Source organism: Marmota flaviventris, chromosome 10 (genome assembly GCF_047511675.1).
Source record: "Marmota flaviventris isolate mMarFla1 chromosome 10, mMarFla1.hap1, whole genome shotgun sequence".
NCBI lineage: Eukaryota > Metazoa > Chordata > Mammalia > Rodentia > Sciuridae > Marmota > Marmota flaviventris.
In genome coordinates this window covers 17,265,967-17,271,613 of record NC_092507.1, presented here as the reverse complement: position 1 = coordinate 17,271,613, position 5,647 = coordinate 17,265,967, and the positions used below count along the sequence as shown (strand labels likewise).

General features: G+C 50.5%; 1 long non-coding RNA gene across 1 annotated transcript; it reads right to left on the bottom strand.

Moving 5' to 3' along the window:
* Nucleotides 1–1,420: 1,420 nt before the first annotated feature.
* Nucleotides 1,421–5,208, bottom strand: LOC114094337 (uncharacterized). The gene is made up of 3 exons (XR_003583011.3): nt 5,140–5,208; nt 4,226–4,260; nt 1,421–1,601 (listed from the first exon to the last, which is right to left on the bottom strand). It is a non-coding gene; the product is annotated as an uncharacterized lncRNA (long non-coding RNA).
* Nucleotides 5,209–5,647: the final 439 nt, after the last annotated feature.

Genomic DNA, 5,647 nt, shown 5'->3' with positions numbered 1-5,647 from the left:
GTGTGAGAGAGAGAGAGAGAGAGAGAGAGAAAGAGAGAGAGAGAGAATGAGCATGCATCCTATGAATGGATAAATGGCAAGAGTCAAGAGCCATCTTCTCCAAGCAGAAGAAACAGCCAGTGCAGACCCTGAGACACAACTGTGCTTGGCTGCTCAAAGGACAGCAGAGAGGCCAAAGAAGGCTGAGGCCAGGGAGGGCAGCACAGCCAGAGGAAGGTAGTGGGGGGTGCTCACAGCTCAAGTGGGATCTTCCAGGCCATGGAAGGATGCTAAGATTTTTTTCTGAGTGATCAGAGAGTCGGAGGGTTTGAACAGAGGAAAGAAAGGACCTGGCTCGGGTTTTTAAAGATCACACGCTGGCCGCTGTATGTAGAACAACGTGGCAGAGGGTGGGGTGGGGGGCATCAGGGAGCCCCACTGGGAGGTTTTCACACAAATCTGAGCAAGAAACAATGGTGGCCCGGCCACATTCGCGGGTAGTAGCAGTGGAAGGGGTGAGGGTCAGACTGTGGCCATCTTTGGAAGACAGAGCTCCTGGTATATGTGATGGGTCGGATGGGGGTATAAAGAAGAGACCAAGAGATCCGGATGACCCAAGTCGTGGACCACTCCTTGGCAGGATGGAGGGGTGCAGGTGTTGGGTTTTGGATTTTCTTGGCGTGGGGGTGGGTGGCTTTTTTGAGCTGGAAAGACTCAGGGAAGATCAGAGTTGGGGTAAGAACCAAGTTCTGTTGTGCATATATCAAGTGTGGGTTTCCTGTGGCCACTGAGTGGAGAGGCTGGAGTCGGGGGCTGAGCCCTGGGCCTGTAGGACAGGAGCGAGGATGTGCCTGGGACCGGAGCCCTCCTGGGAAGGAGCTAGAGCAGAGGGCGGTCTGAGGCTGGCTTTAGGGGGTGCTCCAGCCTGGGGGAGGGGGAAGAGGAGAGAACCACCAGCCAAGGATGCTGGAGGAGGCCGTGGGGGTGGGCGGAGGAGAGCCACAAGATAGGGAGCCCGGGAAGCGACGGGAGGACGGGCCCCAGGGAGGCCGAGGACCGGGAGCCGGCTCTCAGATTTGGCTGCGGGATGCCACCCACGACCTTAAAGACAGCAACTTCAGAGGAGCGCGGGGCGCCAAAGTCAAAGAGGATGTGGCCGAGAGAAAGGGAAAAGAAGAACCAAGACACTCGACCAGAAAGCCCTTGGGAAAGTTTTACTGGAAAGAAAAGAGGCTTGGGAGAGTCGCAGCGCGACTGTGTGCTGACGCGATTGAGCCAGTGAGGACACCCCGGGACTCCCGGGGCTGCGGGAGTGACCGAGGAACGGCCGGCGGGCCACCCGCTGACGCCCCGCCGGAGCCCGCACGCGCAGACCCTGCGGAGCCACGTGGAGGCGCGGTCCTAGACGCGCACGCGCACAGGCATCCCCGGCCAGGTACCGGTGCCAGCAGGTGAGCGGAGGCGGGCGGGGCTGGGGAAGTTTCTTCTGATCGCTTCTGTTTTCCCGGAGAAACCGGAAGCAAGGTCGTCCATCAGCTGACAGCAGCACCGAGGTCCCTTCTCCAGTGGTGTTACAGTGCGGCCTCCCTGATCACCATGGTTGGCTTGTATTCAGGGCCACCCTGTACAAAAATATTTGAACACTAGGGTCGTACTCAGCATGGTGACAGCTACCCTCTGCTATGTGTGCAGGAACTTTTGACCCTTTGGGGGACCAGGGCAGGTCACATACTCATCAAGGAGTAGATGCTCGAGGGACGGATGGGCATGGGACCCCATAGCAGTGATTCAGGTGTACCCAGCTCTCTCCCCTTCCTCCGTGTGAGTGTCAAATGCGTGTCTGCTAAATGCACTGTGGTGGGGACACCACTGCAAAGGCCACAGCTAGCATCTCAGGCCTCCTGATTCCAGGCCGGTTTTCTCTCCACCCTGAGACTCTGTCTCTCATCCCTTGTCAAAAGAGAGCTTCAACATTGCCAGAAGAAGCTGGGCGCAGTGGCTCAGCCTGTAATCCCACCCGCTAGGGAGGCTGAGGCAGGAGGATGGGGAGTTCAAAACCAGCCTCAGAAAAAGCAAGGCGCTAAGCAACTCAGTGAGACCCTGTCTCTAAATAAAATACAAAATAGGGCTGAGGATGTGGCTCAGTGGTCGAGTGCCCCCGACTTCAATCCCCAGTACTGTCCCCAACAACAACAACAAAAATTGCAGGAAAAGGGCAGGGCACAGTGAGGCAGTCCTGTAATCCCAGAGGCTTGGGTGGCCAGGCAAGAAAATCTCAAATTCAAGATCAGCATTGGCCATTAGGAGACCCTGTTTTGAAGTAAAAAAAATAGGATCAAGAGTAGTGGCACACAACAGTAATCCTAGTGAGTCGGGAGGCTGAAGCAGGAGCATCACAAGTTCAAAGTCAGCCACAGCAATTTAGCAATGCCCTAAGCCATTTATCGAGACCCTGTCTCAAAATGAAAAATAAAAAGGGCTGGAATGTGGGTGGTAAACAGCCCCTGGGTTCAGTCCCCATCCCAAGGGGAAAAGAAAGAAAGGAAAGAATAGACCTAGAGAATTCTAGAACAGACTGGATAAGCCCTCACCCAGTTATCTGATCCAACACCATAATTTTACAGACTTGTAAGGTGGAGTCCAGTGACTCACCCAGTATCACACAGTGGACTGTCCATCACCCCCATCTGTCATCACCCTCTGTGTGGTAGCCAGCAAATACTGACCACTGCCTGCTCCCAACCCATGTCCCATTTCATGCTCTCTGCCACTCTCAGGGAGCCACTCATTATTTTCACTTCACAGGTGGGAAAACATCACAGAGCAGGGGAGGCGCCACCCTGGGGACCCTCCTCTCACATCTCTAGTAAAATCTTGACTGTGAAGCCAGGTGTGGCGGCTCCTTCCTATAATCATAGCAAATCAGGAGGCTGAATCAGAAGGATCACAAGTTGGAGGCCAGCCTCAGCAACTTAGACTCTCAGCAACTCAGCAAGTTGCTATCTGAAAATAAAATAAAGGGTTGAGGGTGCATCTCACTAGTAGAACACTTGCCCAGCATGGGAGAATACCTGGTTCAATCCTCAATACTGCCAAAAAAAAAAAAACAAAAAAAACTAAGTTCTTACTTTGGCTTGCTAACCCTCAGCTATAAGGCAGAAGGGGGCTCCCCTCAAAAGCCAAAAGTAGTCAATGTAAGACCAATAAAGGGAAGTCTTGCTTCACAGAAAGGGGGTACTGGCTAAAAATACCAATGGCTTCAAGAAGTATTTAGGTGAATTCATAGATAGTCAATCATACAGCATCAAATGATTATATAAAGAAAAAGCACAACCCTTTGCTGTACAGAATAAAATGCAGACCCTTGGCCTTGGCGCTTCCCTGGCCTCCTTTCCGGCCCTCTCCTCCTTGCTCATTTGGCTCTGGTCACATTGCCCTCCCTACAGTCCCCTAAAACATCAAGCTCTTCCTACCTCAGGTCCTTTGCATGTGTCCTTCTAGCTGCTAGACTGCTCTCCTGTCTGCTCTTTGCCTGGGTGGTCTTATTCTCTGCACATCAGCCTAAATGTCAGCTTCTCCAGGGGGTTTTCCTTGCATGACCACCCAGCTGAGTCAGCGTCTGGTCACTCGGTTTCATCACCTTGGGTTTTTCTTTCTCATTCTCATCACAGCCACCTTGGGGGTGGGTAGCTGGGCATTGAATCAGGGGCACTTTGCCACTGAGTCATACCCCTAGTCCTTATATTTTTTATGTTGAGATAGGGTCTCATTAAGTTGCTGAGGCTCAAACTTGCAGTCCTCCTGCCTCAGCCTCCCAGTCTCTGGGATTATAGGCATGTACCACCACGCCAGGCACAAGCCACATTCTTTCATTTCTTTATTTGTTTTGTGTCTGTCTCCTTCCACCAGACAGTGAATTCTGTGAGGTCAGTGTCCTTATCCGTCTTCATCCACATGTCCCCAGAACAAGGCACCACAGGCACAGTGCCTAACCTGTGCCAGTTTATTTATCCAACATAGACTGTACGCTGAATACTGACCTGGGCTCTCTCACATGGATAACTCATTCCTGCATTGTGCATCAAGACTGTAAAGAAGGCACTGGTGTTATTCTTATTTTGTAGATAAGGAAACAAAGGCACAGATTGGATAAAAATCTACCCAAGGCCACAGCTCACGAGTGGCAGAGAAGAGATTAAAATCTAGGCAGAGCGCTGGGGAAGTAGCTCAGTGCTAAAGCACTTACCTTACACGTGCAAGGCCCACATTTGATCCACAACACTGCAAAGTAATAATAATTTTTTATTATGACTAAGGCAGGGGGCTCCAGGGTCTATGCTCTTAAACACAACTATCTATTCCCTCTCCAAGATCTACTAAGAAAGTCATCAGGGGCTGGGATTGTGGCTCAGCAGTAGAGTGCTCACGGAGCATGTATGAGGCACTGGGTTTAATTCTCAGCACCACATAAAAATAAAAATAAACAAAATAAAATAAAAGTGTTGTGTCAATCTATACAAAAAAAAAAGAAAGAAAGAAAGTCATCAGCAGACATTTAAGGACTGAATGAATGGGAGACAGAGAGATTGGTACAAAGGACCCTGGAACCAGGTAGTCGTGGGCTTGGGGCCCACTTTGTCCCCTCATGAGCTTGGGTCTCAGATCCTAACTCTATTAAAAAATGGAAGCAATAACCTTCCCTGAGAATGCCTCAAACCAGTAAGAAGGGGGGAAAAACAAGCCAAACAACTTAATAAACAAGTGTACAAAAGACTCAAACAGGCAAGTCACAGAAAAAGAAACCAGACTGAAAAATAAGTACATAAGAAGAGGTTTCGTCTCACAGGCCAGTGAAGACCTACATATTAGGGAGAAATAAAAAGTCCCACAATACCAAGTGCTGGCCAGGGTGCCGAGCTGCTGGATGCTCATCCGTGTGGCGAGGAAGGGGAGAGTTAATCGATGCAGCAAGAACTTTGGAAAGCAACACAGCAGCGTCTTGTAAAGCTAAATATGTGCATCCTACTGACCCCCAGGACAGGCTTAAGTATGGAGCTTAGAGAAATGCCTACAGGTACGTACCAAGAGGCACAGAAAAGAATGCTGTGCAGCCTGTTGGGGAAAGCAAAAAAAAAAAAAAAAAAAACAACTGGCAACCACCTGCATGTTCCTCGATGGGAGAATGCACACAGGAACTCTCCAGACAGGGGAGGACCACACAGCAGAGAAAATGAAGGAATGACACCTAAAATAGGCACAATTACAAATATGTTTTAGAAACAGTGATGCATGAAAAAAATCCAAGAAGAATGTATCTACACTGCGTTATTTATCTAAAGGTCCCAAAGCAAACAAAACTAAGTTGTCTGGGATCCATCCCCCTAGGGTGAACCCCCCCCCCCCAAAAAAAAAAGCAAGGGAATAGTGACCACAAAACTCAGGATGATGTTCACTTCCAGGGGACGGAGGGGACCTGACAGGGAGGCACACAGGTAGCAGCAGTGCTGCTGGCGAGGTCTGAGTCCTGGGTTGGGGATTCTCAATTCCTCAATTTATCTTCACAAAGCTGCCCTCAGGATCCTCCTGCCTCAGCCTCCCCAGCCCTGGGATTACAGGCGTGCACCACCATGCCCTGCCTGCCTTCTGAGGCTGATGAGCTTCAGAGATA